The sequence below is a fragment of the Trichosurus vulpecula genome, chromosome 6, assembly GCF_011100635.1.
Source record: "Trichosurus vulpecula isolate mTriVul1 chromosome 6, mTriVul1.pri, whole genome shotgun sequence".
NCBI lineage: Eukaryota > Metazoa > Chordata > Mammalia > Diprotodontia > Phalangeridae > Trichosurus > Trichosurus vulpecula.
Window position 1 is genome coordinate 124,714,910 of NC_050578.1, and position 21,351 is coordinate 124,736,260.

General features: G+C 40.8%; 1 pseudogene; it reads right to left on the reverse strand.

The window, feature by feature from the left end:
• Window positions 1-5,505: 5,505 nt before the first annotated feature.
• Window positions 5,506-21,351, reverse strand: part of LOC118854740 — a 29,497-nt pseudogene continuing 13,651 nt past the window's right edge.

Here is a 21,351-nt window from a genome sequence, read left to right on the forward strand (position 1 = left end):
TATTGGGCCTGGAAGCTTTTGATCAAAATATGAAAATGGGGACACTGGTTCGTGGGTCTGTTACTTTGGAGCTTAAATACATGCTTTAATTCTTCTGCCTTCTACCCAGAGAATTCCTTATATCCTGCGGTTCCAAACCTTTCAGACATATATATGATTCTCTTTGAAATCATAAATTCTGCCTTCATAATGCAACTGTGCATAAAAACCTCACAATGTAATGCAGAAAGGAAGGAATATTAAATGTATCCTTGTCAGGTCATGATGCAATAAAAATTAAGTGCAATAAAGTGCCATGGATAGGTAGGCTAAAAATGAATTGGAAACTAAATAATCTAATTTTAAAGAATGAGTGGGTGAAACAACAAATCATAGATGCAATCGATAACTTCATCTAAGAGAATGACAATAACGAGACGACATACCAAAACATATAGGATTCAGCCAAAGCAAAGTTGTGGTATATGAATATAATGGAATCCAATTGGTCCATAAGAAATGATGAGCAGGCAGATTTCAGCAAAACCTGGAAAGACTTTCATAAACTGATCCTGAGTGAAGTGAGATAGACTGTAACAGCAACATTGTGTGATGACCAACTTTGATAGACTTAGCTCTTCTCAGCAATGCCATGATCTAAGACAATTCCAAAAGATCATGATGGAAAATGGTTTCCACATTAGTGAGTCTGAAATGCAGACTGAAGCATATACTACTCTCACTCTGACTCTCTCTCTCTCTCTCTCTCTCTTTCTCTCTCTCTCTCTTTCTCATGGCTTTTCCCTTTTGTTCTGATTTGTCTTTTTTATCTTTCCTTTTTTAAAATATATTTTTTTATTTTTAATTTAAAACACTCAGTTCCTCAAGTTTTTGAGTTCCAAATTTTCTCCCCATTCCTCTCCTCCCCCCTTGCCCCCAAGATGACATGTAATCTGATATAAGTTCTACATATACCTTCACATTAAACTTATTTACACAATAGTCAGGTTGTAAAAAAGAATTATAACCAATGGAATGAACCATGAGAAGAAGAAACAAAACCAACAAAGAAGAAAAAAAAAGAGAGCAAATAGTTTGCCTCAATCTGCATTCAGATTCCATAGTTCTTTCTCTATATGTGGATAGCTCTTTCCATCATGAGTCTTTTGGAGCTGTCTTACACCCTTGTATTGCTGAGCCAAGTCTATCAAAGTTAGTCATCATAGATACTGTGTGTCTGTAATTGTGTATAATGTTCTCCTGGTTCTGCTCCCCTCCCTCAGAAGCAGATCATGTGAGTCTTTAGAGGTTATTATGAAGTCTGTCTGCTCCTCATTTTTTACAGCATAATAGTATTCCATTACATTCATATACCACAGATTGCCTATCCATTCCCCAACTGATGGACATACTCTTGATTGCCAATTTTTTGCCGCTAAAAAAAAAAAAAGCTGCTATAAATATTTTTGTACAGGAGGGGCGGAGCCAAGATGGCGGCTGGTAAGCAGGAAATAGCGTGAGCTCCATACCGAGTCCCTCCAAAAACTTATAAAAAATGGCTCTGAACCAATTCTAGAACTGCAGAACTCACAAAACAGCAGAAGGAAGCAGGGCTCCAGCCCAGGACAGCCTGGATGGTCTCTGGGTGAGGTCTATACCACACAGAGCTGGGAGCTGGGAACAGAGTGGAGCAGAGCCCAGCCTGAGCAGCATGGACCAACAAGACCAGCAACCGGGCAAGCATGCCCTAGCGCCCTGAATAAGTGAGCTGCGGCAGTTACAAGACTTCTCAACCCACAAACACCAAAGACTGCTAAGAAGGTTAGTGGGAAAAGCTGCTGGAGTGGAAGGAGTTCCGGTTCGGCTTCCAGCCCCGGGGGCAGCGGAGGTGGGGCAGCTACAGCTGTTGCTGCTTCAGGCTCCAGGCCCACCTGGTGGGAGGAATTAAGTGGCAGATCAGAGCAGGAGTGCACAGCCTACTGAAGATCTAAGCCCAGTTCGGGTTGGGGGTTCTTAGGGAAGGAGCAGTGCTGGTGTGGCAGAGCTGGCACCTCCCCCCCAAACGTGGAACATAGAACTCTGTAGTCTACAAGCAGTCATACCCCACTGAAAAACTCAAAGGTCAAGTTAGTTGGCTGGGAATATGACCAGGCAGCGAAAATGCACTGAGATTCAGTCTCAGATTTTGCATTCTTTCTTTGCTGACAAGGAAGACCAAAACATACAGACAGAAGAAATTAATAAAGTCAAAGAGCCTACAACAGAAATCTCCAAGAAAAACATGAACTGGTCCCAGGCCATGGAAGAGCTCAAAAAGGATTTGGAAAAGCAAGTTAGAGAAGTAGAGGAAAAATTGGGAAGAGAAATGAGAAGGATGCGAGAAAACCATGAAAAACTAGTCAATGACTTGCTAAAGGAGACCCAAAAAAGTACTGAAAAATACACTGAAGAAAACAACACCTTAAAAAACAGACTAACTCAAATGGCAAAAGAGCTCCAAAAAGCCAATGAGGAGAAGAATGCCTTGAAAGGCAGAATTAGCCAAATGGAAAAGGAGGTCCAAAAGACCACTGAAGAAAATACTACTTTAAAAATTAGATTGGAGCAAGTGGAAGCTTGTGACTTGATGAGAAATCAAGATATTATAAAACAGAACCAAAGGAATGAAAAAATGTAAGACAATGTCAAATACCTCATTGGAAAAACCACCAACCTGGAAAATAGATCCAGGAGAGAGAATTCAAAAATTATTGGACTACCTGAAAGCCATGATCAAAAAAAGAGCCTAGATATCATCTTTCAAGAAATTATCAAGGAGAACTGCCCTGATATTCTAGAGCCACAGGGCAAAATAGAAATTGAAAGAATCCATCGATCGCCTCCTAAAATAGATCCCAAAAAGAAATCTCCCAGGAATATTGTCGCCAAATTCCAGAGCTCCCAGATCAAGGAGAAAATACTGCAAGCAGCCAGAAAGAAACAATTTGAGTATTGTGGAAACCTAATTAGAATAACCCAAGATCTGGCAGCCTCTACATTAAGAGATCGAAGGGCTTGGAATACGATATTCCGGAGGTCAATGGAGCTAGGATTAAAACCTAGAATCACCTACCCAGCAAAACTAAGTATCATGCTCCAAGGCAAAATATGGATTTTCAATAAAATAGAGTACTTTCAAGCTTTCTCAGTGAAAAGACCAGAACTGAACAGAAAATTTGACTTTCAAACATAAGAATCAAGAGAAGCATGAAAAGATAATCAAGAAAAAGAACAAGAAAAAGAAATTGCAAGGAACTTATTAAAGTTGAACTGTTTTGTTGACATTCCTACATGGAAAGATGATGAGTATGATTCATGAGACCTCAGTATTAGGGTAGGTGAAGGGAATATGCATACATATATGTTTATGTATATATACGGGTGAATGTGTATGTATGTATATATCTATGTGTATATATATGTATATATACACACACACACACACACATATATATATACATATATATATATATATATATATATATATATATATATATATATATATATATATATATATATATATATATATATATATATATATATGAGAGAGAGAGAGAGAGAGAGGAGAGAGGCCACAGGATGAGTTGAAGATGAAGGGAAGATATCTAAAAGAAATAAAATCAAATTAAGGGATGAGAGAGGAACATACTGAGAGAGGGAGATAAGGAGAGATAGAATGGGATGGATTATCTCACATAAAGAAGGCAAGAGGAAGCAGTTCTGTGGGAGGAGGGGAGAGGGCAGATGAGGGAGGAATGAGTGAACATTGCTCTCATCAGATTTGGCCTAAGAAGTGAATACCATACATACCCAATGGGGAATCTCACCCCACAGGAAAGAAGAGGGAAGAAGATAAAAATAAATGGGGGGGATGATGGAGGGGAGGGCTGATGGGGGTGGTGGTAGTCAAAAACAAACACTTTCAAAAGGGGACAGGGTCAAGGGAGAAAATTCAATAAAGGGGGATGGGTTGAGAAGGAGCAAAATATAGTTAGTCTTTCACAACATGAGTATTGGAGAAGGGTGATACATAATGATACACATGTGGCCTATGTTGAATTGCTTGACTTCTTAGGGAGGGTGGGTGGGAAGGGAAGAGGGGAGAGAATTTGGAACTCAAAGTTTTAAAAGCAGATGTTCAAAAACAAACAAAAATGTTTTTGCATGCAACTAGAAAATAAGATACACAGACAATGGGGTGTAGAAATTTATCTTGCCCTACAAGAAAGGAAGGGAAAAGGGGATGGGAGGAGAGTGGGGTGATAGAGGGGAGCGCTGACTGGGGAACAGGGCAACCAGAATATATGCCATCTTGGAGTGGGTAGGAGGGTAGAAATGGGGAGAAAATTTGTAATTCAAACTCTTGTGAAAATCAATGCTGAAAACTAAATATGTTAAATAAATTAAAAAATAAAATAATAAAAAAACAAAAAAAATATTTTTGTACATACAGGTTCTTTTCCCACTTGTATAATCTCTTTTGGTATTTCTTGGTCAAAGGGTAAGAATATTTTTTTTAATTTAACTGATAAATCTCTAGAACCATGGTTTATAATAAATTCATTTTCTCAGGAGCAGTAAAAACAAAAACCCAAACTATCAAGAAGAACTGTATATTATTCAGTTTCCTCATTATACGAGGTATGACTGTAAAGTGTCATGACAAATAGACTTTGGTGGGGGGGCAGATACAAATGAAAGATCAATCTTTTTATACTCGTACCTCATATAGTGCATCTCCTGGAAGACAGCTTCAAATTGGTAGGTCACTCTGCTTGCTGAAAGTAGAGAAATATACTCAGAGGAGCATAGCAATTCCTCATTCAAAAGACCATCAGCTCACAACTGGACATATCATTGGGAGCAAGAAAGAAGTCTGTTAAGTACCAAGGTATCACTCCTTAGGTCAATAATTGCAGCAAGGCTGTATGTATGGCCTCCACTGGAGAACAGTACTGTGGAGAACAGTTGATTCCTTCGCATGACTGTTTTCTATGTGCAAAACTATCTGGTAACTTGCTGTCTTTTAAAAGAATTAAAATTCCTTGTCATGATTAACATTCATTGTAGGAACCCATATCCAGAATTCATCACCTCCTTTTCTCTGGAGTTGGACTATGGTCTTTGTCTGGAAACAACCTCTAGGACTGGAACTTTTCAGGATCCCCCCACAAAGAATTTTAGCCATTCTTACTATAAAAATACTAATTGATGCAACTAAAATGATCAACAGAAAACATTGCCAAATAAACACAGTGGCCTCTGTAGAGGAAAATAAAGCTCAAGGGCGATCTATTTTTAAAATTCTGGCTTGCATTGCATCTTGTCTGTTAGTTATTGGTAAAATGACACCATTATGACACATGACATGAGTGGAAAACATCTCATTGGGCAACCAAATAGTAGAAATTCGCAACAGAGTGATGAACCTGTAGTATTTGAATTATAGAAATTTGTAGCATTTTTTTCTGAAGAAAAAAAATCATCTCATCCATTAAGGTAAGAAAAGCAGAACTTTGGGGACTTTCCTGTTGGGGATGATGGTGCAAGATGTGCATAGAAAACTGGAAGTCTCATGGATGTCAATGTGCATGGGTTTATGTCCTCTGTGGGCTGCACAGCGCAGAGATGGCTCGGAAGCGCTTCGATTGATCTTCAGTAAAGAATGTTGTAGTAACCCAATGGAAGAATATATCCGTGGAAAAAGAGGTCTTTCTTCCTTAACTTTTTTAACACAGTCTGCTACAAGCCTCTTCATGGCTTTGGGGTAATTCTTGTACAGCTTACTGACATCTGGAGATGCGTACCATCAACCAGCCATAAGTGTCTTGGTTGTTGATGTGCGAATATGGTAGCTCCCATCATCAGTTCATACAGCACAGTGCCATAGGAATAGACATCTGATTGAAAGCTGAATGGATTATTGTCCTGCATGTGGATAACTTCTGGAGCCATCCAGAGAATGAAGCCTGTTGGCTGTTCCACTTGTTGAGAACCACTCCATCTAGATTTTACTGTTGCCAAACAAAAGTCTCCTCTTTTCACTGTCAGCTCTTCATGAAGAAATATATTTGATTCCATGTCTCTGTGGATGATGTTCTTTGTAAGTAAATAATCCATTCATTGTACTGTATGCCAGGCAATGTCAATAAGCTGGAACATCTGAAATTTGGTCTCCCAGACATTGAGGTTTGTATAAAGACCATTCCCCTCACACCACTGGGTCACAATAGCCAGGTTATCTTTAGTCACATAGCCCATGACAAACAGAATGTTAACATGCCTGGTTTTTCTTAAGATGGCCACTTCATTCCTGAAAGCCTGAAACTGTTCTGGGGTTGAATCAATGACCTTTAATATCTTCACACCAACATTTCAGTGCCATTTACCCTTGTACACTGTCCCAAATGAACCTGATCCTAATCTGGTTGATAGCATGACTTCACTGGCTTCTATTTCCCAGCAATAACTCAAATCTCTCTGTCCAAGTGGCCTAACTTTATTTTTCTCTGGCATACCAGATCCTGGGGCCCTTTCTCTGTGTGCTGGAACGGGTTTTGGACTGAGACCAGCCAGTTGGGACTCAGGTTGTTTGGACTACTGGACAGAGCCCAAGGTGAGGCTGCTTCACTGTGACTTGGAATCGTGTCCTCTACAACCCGACTGTCCACTGGTATGGTGGTGCTGACAATATGGACATTTGGGATGGATGTAGATCTCTGCCTCTGTGAAAGGGAACCCTCCAAGGACGGTGGTGATGCGCTGAACTTGAAGGCGTGGGGCCTGGAATACCTGTGCTGAGAACTAATGGGGAGCTGGGAAACAGACTCTGGAATCCTTAGTGCTACAGTGCTCAGGGAACTTGCAGCCACATGTCTGACATTGAAAACCATTCAGCAGGAACTTCTGAAAAATATCACAGAAGGAAAGCTTCAGGAGGGGAACATGATCCAGGAAATCTACCTGAAGTTCTTCTACTACCAAAGAGGTGGCATCAGTATTGGAATCTAAGCGTTGTGTTCTTCCATGTGTGTTCATGGAGAAGCCGAAAAAAACGCACAAAGTTCTGGCAGGAGGCCTCTCACTTTGAGAGCTTTCATAAGGCAATCAAGTCCTTCCATTTCCAACATTAACCACAGTCCGTTGCTTGTCTGGCAAGATGCCCGGCGCTCACAGCCAAACTCCTGGACAAGAGTAGGAGAAATAAAGCCACAGCCATTCAAGGCTGAATCTTTGAATCCAAAGCCATTACTGATATTCTTCCAAGCTCCCCGAAAATGCTCCGATGATGCAATTTAAACAGCAGTTAGGCCTGCAGGAGGCCCCGTGGGTCCAGTCCGTCCCCTGCGTGCCTGCGGGCGGGACAGAGTAGACGGCGGCGGCGCCTCACGTGGTTCTGGGGCCCAGGCCCCATTAGCAGCAGCACGTCCCCAGCCCGTGAGGAGGGCCCCGGGAGGCCCCCACGCCGGCACCAGGCAGGGGCCCGCCCACTGGCCGCGACGGAGTGGAGGACCTGGAGCGCCTGCCGCCCCCGGCCGGGCCGGGCCTACCCCGTGGAGAAGCGCTCCCTGCCCGCTGCAGCGCCCGCGCTCGCGCTCCCGCTCCCTCTCCAGCGCCTGCTCACACTCCCTTACTGCTGCCAGCGGTTCGCTGCCTCCACCTAAAATGGCGGCCTCAGTGTCCGCGACCGGGAGGCTCGGTGCTCCTCGGCCTAACCTGCAGGGCCTCCACCGTGCAGCCCCCGCAGGCGCGGCCGCAGCCACGAATATGCACACTTTTTTTAACCCTTTGGGCGTAGTTCCAAATTGCTTGCCAGAATGGCTGGATAAGTTCACAACTCCACCAACAACGTAACAGTGTTCCAATTTTCCCACATCCTCTCTGGCATTTATCATTTTCCTGTTTTGTCATGTTGGCCAATTTGACAGGAGTTATGTGGTACCTAAGAGTGGTTTTGATTTGCATAATCTCTAATCTAAGTAGTGATTTAGAGCATTTTTTCAAATGCCTATAGATATCTTTAATTTCTTCCTCGCAAAACTGCCTTTTCATAACCTTTGACCATATATCAATTGGAGTAATGATTTGCATTCCTATAAATTTGACGTAGTTCCCTGTATATTTTAGAGATGAGGCCTTTATCAGGGACACTGGTTGTAAAGATTCACAATTTTCTGCTTCTCTCCTAATCTTTGTTGCATTGGCTTTGTGTGTGTGTGTGTGTGTGTGTGTGTGTGTGTGTGTGTGTGTGTGTGTGTATGTGTGTGCAAAACATTTTCTATTTGATATAATCAAAATTATCTAATTGGCATTTTTTTATTTTTAATTTAAATTTATTTAACATATTTAGTTTTCAGCATTGATTTTCACAAGAGTTTGAATTACAAATTTTCTCCCCATTTCTACCCTCCCCCCCCACTCCAAGATGGCATATATTCTGGTTGCCCTGTTCCCCAGTTAGCCCTCTCCTCTATCACCCCACTCCCGTTCCAACCCCTTTTTCCTTCCTATCTTATAGGGCAAGATAAATTTCTATGCCCCATTGCCTGTGTATTTTATTTTCTAGTTGCATGCAAAAACTTTTTTTTTTGTTTTTGAACATCTGTTTTTAAAACTTTGAGTTCCAAATTCTCTCCCCTCTTCCCTTCCCCCCCCACCCTCCCTAAGAACTCAAGCAATTCAACCTAGGCCACATGTGTATCATTAGGTATCACCCTTCCACAATACTCATGTTGTGAAAGACTAACTATATTTTGCTGCTTCCCAACCCATCCCGCTTTAATGAATTTTCTCCCTTGACCGTGTCCCCTCTCTGAAGTATTAGTTTTTGATTACCTGCACCCCTATCTGCCCTCCCCGCCATCAACCCCCCCTTTTTTATCTTCCTCCCTCTTCTTTCCTGTGGGAGAAGATACCCAATTGGGTACGTATGGTATTCCCTCCTCAGGCCAAATCTGATGAAAGCAAGGTTCACTCATTCCCCCCTCACGTGCCCTCTCCCCTCCTCCCACAGAACTGCTTCCTCCTGCCACCTTTATGTGAGATAATCCACCCCATTCTATCTCTCCTTATCTCCCTCTCTCAGTATGTTCCTCTCTCATCCCTTAATTTGATTTTATTTCTTTTAGACACCTTCCCTTCATCTTCAACTCACCCTCTCTGCTTTCTCTCTTTTATACATATATATGCATACATATATATGTGTATCTATATATATGCATACATACACATTCACTTATATATACATAAACATATATATATATATATATATGCATATTCCCTTCAGCTACCCTAATACTGAAGTCTCATGAATCATACATGTCATCTTTCCATGTAAGAATGTAAACAAAACAGTTCAACTTTACTAAGTCCCTTGCAATTTCTGTTTCTTAATTACCTTTTCATGCTTCTCTTGATTCTTGGGTTTGAAAGTCAAATTTTCTATTCAGTTCTGGCCTTTTCACTGAGAAAGCTTGAAAGTCCTCTATTTTATTGAAAATCCATATTTTGCCTTGGAGCATGATACTCAGTTTTGCTGGGTAGGTGCTTCTAGGTTTTAATCCTAGCTCCATTGATCTCTGGAATATCGTATTCCAAGCCCTTCGATCTCTTAACGTAGAGGCTGCCAGATATTGGGTTACTCTGATTCGGTTTCCACAATACTCAAATTGTTTCTTTCTGGCTGCTTGCAGTATTTTCTCCTTGATCTGGAGCTCTGGAATTTGGCGACAATATTCCAGGGAGATTTCATTTTGGGATCTATTTGAGGAGGTGATCGATGGATTCTTTCAATTTCTATTTTGCCCTGTGGCTCTAGAATATCAGGGCAGTTCTCCTTGATAATTTCTTGAAAGATGATATCTAGGCTCTTTGTTTGATCATGGCATTCAGGTAGTCCAATAATTTTTAAATTATCTCTCCTGGACCTATTTTCCAGGTCAGTGGTTTTTCCAAGGAGATATTTCACATTATCTTCCATTTTTTCATTCCTTTGGTTCTGTTTTATAATATCTTGATTTCTCATAAAATCATTAGCTTCCCCTTGCTCCAATCTAATTTTTAAAGTAGTATTTTCTTCAGTGGTCTTTTGGACCTCCTTTTCCATTTGGCTAATTCTGCCTTTCAAGGCATTCTTCTCCTCATTGGCTTCTTGGAGCTCTTTTGCCATTTGAGTTAGTCTGTTTTTTAAGGTGTTGTTTTCTTCAGTGTATTTTTCGGTATTTTTTTGGGTCTCCTTTAGCAAGTCACTGACTTGTTTTTCATGGTTTTCTCGCATCCTTCTCATTTCTCTTCCCAATTTTTCCTCTACTTCTCTAACTTGCTTTTCCAAATCCTTTTTGAGCTCTTCCATGGCCTGGAACCAGTTCATGTTTTTCTTGGAGGCTTTTGGTGTAGGCTCCTGCACTTTATTGACTTCTTCTGTCTGTATGTTTTGGTCTTCCTTGTCAGCAAAGAAAGAATGCAAAGTCTGAGACTGAATCTCGGTGCGTTTTCGCTGCCTGGCCATATTCCCAGCCAACTAACTTGACCCTTGAGTTTTTCAGTGGGTAATGACTGCTTGTAGACTAGAGAGTTCTATGTTCCACGTTTGGGGGGGAGGTGCCAGCTCTGCCACACCAGCACTGCTCTTTCTCCAACCCCCAACCCGAACTGGGCTTAGATCTTCAGCAGGCTGTTGCACTCCTGCTCTGATCCGCCACTTAATTCCTCCCACCAGGTGGGCCTGGAGCCGGAAGTAACAACAGCTGTAGCTGCCCCACCTCCGCTGCCCCCGGGGCTGGAAGCCGAACCGCGAACTCCTTCTACCCCCACAGCTTTTCCCACTAACCTTCTCCGCAGTCTTTGGTGTTTGTGGGCTAAGGAGTCTGGTAACTGCCGCAGCTCAATGATTCAGGGCGCTAGGGCCCCCTCCGCCCGGCTTCTGGTCTGGATGGTCCACGCCGTTCAGGCTGGGTTCTGCTCCACTCCGTTCCCAGCTCCCAGCTCCCAGCTCCCAGCTCCCAGCACCCAGTTCCGTGTGGGATAGACCTCACCCAGAGACCATCCAGGCTGTTCTGGGCTGGAGCCCTGCTTCCCTCTGCTGTTTTGTGGGTTCTGCCATTCTAGAATTGGTTCAGAGCCATTTTTTGGAGGTTTTTGGAGGTACTCAGTACGGAGCTCACACGAGTTCCTGGTTACCAGCCACCATCTTGGCTCTGCCCCCCTGAGTTAGTCTATTTTTTAAGGTGTTGTTTTCTTCAGTGTATTTTTCGGTATTTTTTTGGGTCTCCTTTAGCAAGTCATTGACTTGTTTTTCATGGTTTTCTCGCATCCTTCTCATTTCTCTTCCCAATTTTTCCTCTACTTCTCTAACTTGCTTTTCCAAATCCTTTTTGAGCTCTTCCATGGCCTGAGACCAGTTCATGTTTTTCTTGGCGGTTTCTGTTGTAGTCTCTTTGACTTTGTTAACTTCTTCTGTCTGTATGTTTTGGTCTTCTTTGTCAGCAAAGAAAGGATGCAAAGTCTGACACTGAATCTGGGTGCATTTTCACTGCCTGGCCATATTCCCAACCAACTAACTTGACCCTTGAGTTTTTCAGCAGGGTATGACTGCTTGTAGAATAGAGAGTTCTATGTTCCACGTTCGGGGGTGAGGTGCCAGCTCTGCCACACCAGCACTGCTCCTTCCCCAAGAACCCCCAACCGGGACTGTGCTTAAATCTTCAGCAGGCTGTGTACTCCTGCTCTGATCTGCCACTTAATTCCTCCCACCAGCTGGGTCTGGGCCCGGAAGCAACTGCAGCTGTAGCTGCCCCACCTCCGCTGCCCCCAGGGCTGGTAGTCGACCGCAAACTCCTTCCACTCCCGCAGCTTTTCCCACTAACTTTCTCCGCTGTCTTTGGTGTTTGTGGGTTGAGAAGTCTGGTTACTGCCCCAGCTCACTGATTCAGGGCGTTAGGGCCCGCTCCGCCCAGTTACTGGTCTGGTTGGTCCGCAGGGCTCACGCTGGGCTCTGCTCCGCTCTCCTCCCAGCTCCCAGCTCCATGTGAGATAGACCTCACCCAGAGACCATCCAGGCTGTCCTGGGCTGGAGCCCTGCTTCCCTCTGCTGTTTTGTGAGTTCTGCAGTTCTAGAATTGGTTCAGAGCCATTTTTTATAGGTTTTTGGAGGGACTCAGCAGGGAGCTCACGCTAGTCCCTGCTTTCCAGCTGCCATCTTGGCTCCGCCCCCCCTCCCCCAATTGGCATTTTGTAATACTCTTTACCTCTTGTTTTGTCATAAATTCTTCCCTTCTCCAATAAATCTAATAGGTAAAGTATTCCTTGCTCTCCCAAATTGCTTATGGTATCAACCTTTATATATAAATTGTGAACCCATTTGACTTTATTTTGGAATATGGTGTAAGAAATTGGTCTGTGCCCAGTTTCTGCCATAATATTTTACAGTTTTCCCAGCAGTTTTTGTGAAATAGTGAGTTTTTATCCCAGAAGCTGGCTTCTTTGGGTTTATCAAAGAGTAGATTGCTATAATCATTGACTTCTTGTTTATGTGTACCTAATATGTACATCTTGTGTACCTAACCTATTCCACTGATCCACCACTCTATTTCTTAGCCAGTACCAAGTAGTTTGGATGATTACAGCTTTATAGTACAGTTTAATATCTGGTATGGCTAGGCCACCTTTCTTAGCATCTGTTTTCATTAATTCCCTTGATATTTTGGCCCTTTTTACTTCCAGATTAATTTTGTTATTATTTAGTCTATCTCTATAAAATATTTTTTGGTAGATTGATTGGTATGGCACTAAATAAGTAAATTAATTTAGGTAAAATTGTCATTTTTATTATATTAGCTCAGCCTAACCATGAGCAATTGTTTTTTTTTTCATTTATTTAGATCTGGCTTTATTTATGTGAAAAGTGTTTTGTAATAGTGTTCATATAGGTCCTGGGTTTGTCTTGGCAGGTAGACTCCCAAATATTTTATAGTGTCTACGGTAACTTTAAATGGAATTTCTCATTCCATCTCTTGCTTTGGGCTTTGTTAGTGATATATAAGAATGCCAAGGATTTATGTGGATTTATTTTATATCCTGTAACATTGCTAAAGTTTTTTATTATTTCAAGTAGTTTTTTACTTGATTCTCTAGAATTCTTTAAGTAAATCATCATATCTGCAAAGAGTGATAACTTGGTTTCTTCTTTTCCTATTCTAATTCCTTCAATTTCTTTTTCTTCTCTTGCTGTTATTTTTTAATTTATTTTTTTTTTATTTTTAGTTTACAACATTCAGTTCCACAGGTTGTTGGGTTCCAAACTTTCTCTCTCTCCCTCTTCCCCTCCCACCCCAAGACAGCATGTAATCCAATGTAGATTCTACATTTACCTTCACATTGAACTTATTTACATATTAATCCAGTTGTAAAGAAGAATTATAGCCAATGGAATGAATCATGAGAGAGTATAAATGAAACCAAAAAAGAAGGAAAAAAAAAGAGAGCAACAGTTTGCCTTGATCTATATTCAGACTCCATAATTCTTTTTCTGGATGTGCATAGCTTTTTCCATCATGAATCTTTTGGAGCTGTCTTTGAACTTTGTATTGATGAGAGGAGTCAAGTCTATCAAAGTTAGTCCTTACAGAGACTGTGTGTCTATAATCGTGTATTATGATCTCCTGGTTCTCCTCTCCTCACTTAGCATCAGTTCATATATGTCTTTCCAGGTTGTAATGAAGTCTGTGTGTTCCTCATTTCTTGTTGCATAATAATATACCATTACATTCATATACCACAATTTCTTTAGAGAAAATTTAGGAATAAAGGCTGATACTATAAGCAATTTGGGAGAGGAAGGAATAGTTTACCTATCAGATTTATGGGAAAAGAAAGAATTCATGACACAACAAGAGATAGCATTACAAAGTGCAAAATGGATAATTCTGATTATATTAAATTGAAAAATTTTTGTATAAAAAAAGCCAATGCAATAAAGATTGCAGGGAAGCAGAAAATTGGGAAAAAATCTTTACAAGTATCTGCGATAAATGCCTCATATCTAAAATATACAGGGAACTGAACCAAATTTATAGGAATACAAGTCATTGCCCAATTGAGAAATGGTCAAAGGATATGAAAAGGCAGTTTTCAGAGGAAGAAATTAAAGATGTCTATAGTCATATGAAAAAATACTCTAAATCACTATTAATTGGAGAAACGCAAATCAAAACAACTCTTAGGTACCACATCTCTCCTGCCATGTTGGCTAACATGACAATTCAGGAAAGTGATAAATGCTGGAGAGGATGTGGGAAAATTGGAACATTGATATATTTTTGGTGGAGTTGTAAACTGATCCAGCTGTTCTGGAGAGCAATTTGGAACTATCCCCAAAGGGCTATAAAATGTGCATACCCTTTGACCCAGCAATACCACTTCTAGGGCTATATCCCAAAGAGATCATACACGTGGAAAATGGACCCGTATTTACAAAAATATTTATAGCAGCTCTCTTTGTGGTAGCAAAGAATTGGAAATCAAAGGGATACCTATCAATTGGGGAATGGCTAAACAAACTGTGGTATGTGAATGTAGATCTTCTTTGTCACCAAAAAGATTCTATAGTCTGAGTCTGAGTCCTTTTTTGCTGACTGTTCATGTTCCCAGCCATCTACTTGACCCTTGAGCTTTTTGTCAGGGTATGACTGCTTTTAGAGTAGAGAATGCTTTGTCCCAAGCTTTAGGGGACTCGCACTACTGTTTTCAGAGCTACTTCTACTCCACCATCGCCACAGTCTCTGCCACAGCAGCACTCCTCCTCCCTAAGAACTGCCAACCAGGTCATGGCCTAGATCCAAGCAGGGCAAAGCAAGAGAACCCTGCCTCTGCACCACCAAATTGCTCTCTGCACTCCCACTTTGATCCACCTGTTGACTCTTCCCACCGTGTGGGCCAGGTACTCCAGAAGTAGCTGATGCTGGAGCTCTGGAAGCAGCCTGTCACCTCCACTACCCATGGACAGCGCATTTCTCACCCAGATCAAGCAGTTTTCCCACTGACCTGCTCTGTGGTCTTTGGCATTTCTGGGTTGGTAAGTGCCACAGCTCAGTGATCATGGCCCTAAGGCCTGCTCTGCTCGACTCCTAGTCTGGTCTGTCCTGGTATGGCCCACACTGGCCTGTGCTCTGCTCCCAGCACGGTTTGATAGACCCTTCCCAGTGACCATGCAGGTTATCTTGGGCTAGAGACTTGTTTCCCTCTGTTATTTCATGGGTTCTGTAGCTCTAGAATTTGTTCAGAGCCATTTTTACAGGTGTTTGGAGGGATATGGGGGAGAGCTTAAGTAAGTCCCTATTTCCTAGTCGCCATTTTGGCCCTGCCCCTCTTTTTCTTCTCTTATTGCTACAGCCAACGTTTCTAGTACCAAATTCAATAATAGGGGTGACAATGGACATCCTTGTTTCACCCCTGATCTTGTTGAAAATGCACCTGGCTTATCCTCGTTACATATAATGCTTGCTGATGGTTTTAGGTAGATGCTAGTTATCTGAGTCTTCTTTTACAACATGATTAATGTGGAAATATGTGTAATATAATTGTACATGTATAGCCTATATCAGACAGCAAGCCATCTTGGGGAGGACATAGGGGAGAATGGTAGAAAAAGCATATAGAACTCAAAATCTTATAAAAATGAACATTGAAAACTAAAAATAAATAAATAGTTTAAAATGTAAAATAAAATCATCATTGAGCTCTTCCAAGAATGTCTTTTGGGCTTCACATCAATTCACATTCCCCTTTGAGGTTTCGCATGTTGGCATTATGGCATTGTTTTACTCTTCTGGGTTTGTGTTTTGATCTTCCCTGTTAACCATAGTAACTCTCTATGGTTATGGGTTTTTTTTTGCTTCTTGTTCATATTTTTGCCTATTTTGTGGCTTTTAAAGTAGAGCTCTGCTCCTGGGGCCCATGGGGCACTGTCCCAAGCTTCTTGTGCTTCAGGCAATGGGCCTGGTCCCTGACTTTGTACACTGGGGCCTCAGGTGCTGGTGGCTTGCTCACTGCATTGGAGTTGTCCAGGCTAGTTGTGCCTGTGGTTTCCTGGTTTCTAGGGCCAGCAGTTTGCCTTCTGCCCTGTGGCTAGAGGCCTCACAGTTGGGCTCCTGTGCCACTAGTGTGCTGAACCAGGATGGGGGGACCTCAGTTCTAAGTGACTAAGAGCCTCACACTGGCTTTCCTAGGCACTGTCTGTGTTGGGCTGTGCTGCCTTAGTACCCAAGTGAGAGAGACCTTCCATGAAGTCTTTCTAACTTATCTTAAGCCATAAAATTGTTTCACTCTGTCTTTTTTTAGGTTCTGTTGCTTCAGAATCCTTTTGGATGCTTGATTTAATGTTGTTTCTTAGAGAAACTGGAAGAGTTCAGACAACTTCCTGGCTTCTCTCTGCCATCTTGGCTCAGGAAATCAGTTTCTATAGTGGTTCCAGACCTCCCTGTTATAAATATTTTTACCTTCTATATTCCAGTGTTTTCCTATATATTCAATAAGCATTTACTAATTGGCAAGTATGCTTTGGGCACTATGTTAGGTACTGGGAATACCAAGACAAAAACGAAATGTACTATCCCTCAACGCTCTTATACTCAGGGGACAATATATACATCAATGTCACTGTTAATGTTGTCACTTATTTTTGAAAAAAAATCGTGTCAAAGGGGGATGAGATATTTGACAGTGTTTTTCCTTCTTATTTTACGAATCTTCAGACCTTCTAAGTAACACCTTCTTGCTAACATTTAAAACTTGGGATGGGAAGCAAAGTCCCCTGATTCAAAGCCACTTCATTAGAGTGTAGAGGGTTTAAAGGCACTGCTGTTTCATTAGTTTATTTTGGAAAAGTAGGGGAGGACAGGTCCCTATTGCTAGGCTCTCTGTCTAATGCCAGATTATTCTCTGATCCCTGTCAAGGCAGAAAGAGCGATGTCCATTATATTATAGGAAAATATGATTTTATTCTTCGAGGTGCAGTGAAGTGCATTCTTATGGTATTTCATCAGGTCCTTAAAAAGTGTTGAACAATATTAACAGATATTACCCACCTGAATTTAGATGAGGTGGAATTTTAATATGCATTTTGAAATGCTCAGAATATGTCATGTCAGTAATGTAGATATGGGGGATGTTCATATATAGGAATTTTAGGAATCTATAGTCACTGAGCTATGTTAAATATAGAACACAGATTAATGATAAAAAGCATAATAGAATATCATTACATACATTAAAATTTGATTTACAGTAAAGGAGCAGAGAGAGAGTTTGGGTGAATCGAATATTATGGATGTGTTGCAAAGAAGAGGAATTCTGATAAAAATGAAAGTTTTGAAAGTTATTTAGGGGAATCATGACATAATGGATAAATATCCTGGCTGTATGACAGTGTATAAGTGATTTAGCCTCTCGATGCTCCAGGCAACTTTCTAAGATTAAGAGCTAAAGAGAAAGTGCCAAAAAGTATTGCTAAAGGGAATTTCCTTATCAGGATGTTTTTCTGCAAAAATGAAATCAGAGATTCAATCCCTATCCCTTGAAATATAATTTGATTAAAAAAAAAGTCTTACTCTTTTAATTGTGACCATGACAATTGAATCTATAAGGGAAATACCTACCTTTTAAAATGGAGTTTTATTCTAGGCTTTAAAATTAAAATTAAAAAATATAATAAATCCACCTCCTTCTCTCTTTGTGCTCCCCCCAAACCCCTCCCCTCCAAAAAAAACCCTAAAATGTCAATGCTATATTTCTCTTACTAAAGTTTCTTTGCAGTGGGCAATACTATGACCTATGGCTTTTTCCCTCTTGATTTTACAATGGTAAAAAAAAAAAAAAAAACAACTCCATATGAAATTCAGGAATGTATCAGTGGATTATCTTCATATTCTGGAAAGCCCCAGAAACAATCCACAGCTTTTCAACACATTGGTTATGTCAGCAGGAGTGAGAGTTCTGAATGGTTGCACAGCAGATAATGAAAGATTATGTGTTAAGATAAATTGGGCATGGGACTCCCAGAGCTACCTCTGCCCAATGCCATTACCCACCTCATGTGCTAGACAAATATAAGTGATGGTTATCATTCATTTTTTGCAAAGTTATTTTGTTTCTTATTTGCAATTATAAATTTTTGAATAATATATTCTGATTTTTCTATTAACCCTATCCATAGTAAGCACCTTTTTCCAAAAAAGTAATTGTATGTATGATATCACTCAATGGCATTGATAGAAAAAAAAATTCTTATTTTGTTAAACAAAAAATGTGCATAAAAAATCCAGGAATTTGAAAAGTGTTCTTCTGAAAGATTTTTGTCAAGGTAGGCAGATCTTGTTGGTCAAAGGCATGATGGAGATTATAACTCCCTATCCCCTTTTCTGAGGTATGGGAATAATCCATAATATCATCATCGTAATTGTCATTTACAAAATGGTTTGCTGTGTGTGAAGCTTTAAATATAATTTGAGGGATAGCCAAGTAGTGCCATAAACAAAGCACAGGCCCTAGAGTCAGGAGCATCTGAGTTCATATCTGGTTTTATACACTTGTTAGCTATGTAGCCCCGGGCAAGTCATTAACCCCAACTGTGCCCCCCCCCCAAAAAAAAACTTTACAGTTTGGCCACTTAGGTGGTGCATTGTAAAAGAGCTAGGCCTGGTGTCAGGAAGGTTCCTTTTTGTGAGTTCAGGCCTAGCCTTAGACACTTGATGTCTATGTGGCCCTGGGCAAGTCACTTTAAAATTGTTTGCCTCAGTAAAAAATAAATAAATGAAGATAAAATAAAGTAAAATAAATATGTTATGACATTTGAGCATCATAACAACCCTGGGAGGTAGCTTCTTTTGGTATAACTACCTCAGTTTTGCAGATGAGGAAATTGAGGCTAAGAGAAATTAAATGATTTGTTCATAATCATATAATGGATTTGAACTCCAGTATTCTTAACTCTAAGGCAAACACTCACTCCACTATACCATGGATGTCCCAGCACAAAATTTATTATATGTGTTTCGTAAGTTTGAAAAATAAGCTTTCTTTTAAAGTCTTTTCCATTTAATATGATTATATGTACATACACACATATATATATACATGTTTATATACACACAATATATTATATATAATACATATGCAATTTTATATTCTGTATGTAATATACATGCACATGTGATTATATACATGCATATGTACAGATGGATGGTTACATGCATACATATATACCTCATAAATGGAAAAGATGTTTTAAACAAAGCTTATTTTTTAAACTGGTGAAACATAAAACATTCTGGTGTTATTGTATCAGTAAGGCAAGATTCATGGCCTCAAGGAAGACCATGAACATGCCTGAATAGTTCAGAATCACAAAGTATAAGAAATTCTTTAGGTAGAAGGAAGAGGAAGTATAACATTTATTTAGACTCCAGAGGATAAAATCCCAAGACCAATAACTCCAATTCAATATAGCAGTAATTATATTCCAAAACCAGTAAGCCCACTTAGCAGGAACGTAGCAACAAGGAAATTATAACACAGTATTATGGCAAGAAACCAAATCATCTTGTACCCTTCCTCCCTGCTAGGGCCTTCCCTATAAACACTCACAAATCCTGTCTGCTTGCCTGCATTCTCTCCCTCCCTCAGTTCTCTGGTCTCCACAGTTCCCCGGTTTCCAATCTCCACTCTGCACTCTCTCTGCAGCTCCATCCAACTCCGAGTTCTTGCTCCTTCTCCTTGGGCTGAAATCTGATTCTTGTAACTCTCTGCAGATTCTGCTGCTTTCAGTTCTGGGCCTTCTTTGTATACAGTCCTAGCCACCATCTGATTGGCTAGAACTCCAGTCTCTTATTGGCTGAATTCATGATTGACTAGAACTCAGTACACATATCATTGTGGTCTTAGCAACTCCCCTTAGGGCCCAGAGGGCTTTACTCCCAAGTTGGACTTAGTGCCCAGTAAGTAGAGGCTTTAGACCTACTTACAAACAAAGATATAATCAAGCTTTCCCACCTAGTCTTACCTGAGGCTTATTGAATGGATGGGTAAGATCTTTGATCACACCAATATTACATTCAGCCCCAAGATCTTTGATGCCCATTATGTACGCAGCTTGTGTCTGAATAGGTACTAACATTTTTTCAAGTACAAAAGAATCCCTTCAAAATGAACATATCACATTTGCAATATACATATATAACATCTTATCACCCGAGTGGCCGCATGGCCCACTAGGTCTTTGTATCCATTACATAAGTTAATGGGAAACTGGTATCAATAATACCATAACAATATAACAATATAACAAGGAAAATACAAAATAAGTACACAGAACCATATCATCATTCCCCAGCTCGAAGGAATGGGGCTCAAAATCTTGGGGTAAGGGGTAGAGGTCTCATTCTCCATAGCTTCTTCCTGATGAAATTGGACATAGAGCCGTCCCTGCCTCAAGAGGTCGAGTCCTATTCCAGAGGTCAGTTCTTCAGCAAGCTGGCAACCAGGAACTCAAATGACGCCAGGTCCAGGGATGACACAGCACAGTCCAGGAGAGTGTGTGATGTCCAGCTTAAGCAGTCAGTCCTCCAAAAGCACAGTGTACTTAATCCTGGAGGAGACAGAACTAGCAAAAAGCTTAAACAAAACAAAGGCCAAAAAGAGTAGGCAAATATAGGCTATTATTCTTCAAATAAGGTCATCTCCATTTTGATTGAGACTCCATCTATGCAATGTGGATTCAACCTCATAGCCAAAGTCAGGTGGCAAATGTTTCTTTTCAAAAGAACACAGTGAGGAAACTAAGCCAGGAGGATCCTACCCTAGATAGAGACTAAGATTGTCCTCGCAGCCTTTCCCCAGATGTACAAGGGGTAAAAATGGGAAAACTAAGCTAGGAGGATCCCATCCTAGATAGAGACTAGGATTGTCCTCATGGCTTTTTCCCCAGATACATACTTCCACTTGTTAATAGTACAAAATCACATTTCCTCTGAGTGGCTCATGGCATTTATTGGCATTAGCCATGCTTCTGGAGTCCATGAGCCCAGTATCATAGCCCTATTCATGCTAAAATATATTAGTCAAGGGCACAATTTGGTATTTATTTTCTCCTGAATAAACAACTGCCACAGTATTGTCCTTCCCATGGGCTATGATTTCTGCAGCCTTTGGAACATCATCTGGCTTCCTCTTTACTGATACCCTTGGCTCCCAATTTTATTCTAACAATAGGAACAAACCCTTCCATTCCTCTACTAGTTATTTTGGAAGGAGGGCCCGTTTTCACAGTGGGTATTTTTTTCA